Source organism: Vigna radiata, chromosome 5 (genome assembly GCF_000741045.1).
Source record: "Vigna radiata var. radiata cultivar VC1973A chromosome 5, Vradiata_ver6, whole genome shotgun sequence".
In the NCBI taxonomy this organism is placed as follows: domain Eukaryota; kingdom Viridiplantae; phylum Streptophyta; class Magnoliopsida; order Fabales; family Fabaceae; genus Vigna; species Vigna radiata.
Window position 1 is genome coordinate 35,451,080 of NC_028355.1, and position 494 is coordinate 35,451,573.

Genomic DNA, 494 nt, shown 5'->3' on the forward strand with positions numbered 1-494 from the left:
TATATATATATATATATATATATATATAAAATATGATATTAATAAATATAATAATAGTTTCATAAGTGATAAAATAATAAATCTAATAATAAAAAAAATTGTGTTAAAATAGATTTTTATTCATAATTATGATATTATTTTAAGTATAATTCAATTTTAAAAATCTGACTTGAAAAAGTAAAATCTAAGTTCAATTGCAAATCATCTTATCTGCGTAAGATATTGTATGTTAGCATCAGAATTACAGAAAAAAAAATGTTTTTTCATAATTAACTAAAATTGGCCTTTGTGAGTTTTAACACGATGTCACAGGGATGGGCTTTTTAAAATGAACTACGTGAATGAATGAATATATTAAAACCGTTTATATCCTCTTAACTCAAGAATTGTATATGTAGGAAGTAATTGTATAAAAGACATTGTTAAGACCCATTTGTAAATTGGAAATTTTTTTCGAATATTTTATTTAGGAAAATCCAGACGAGTATACGAAG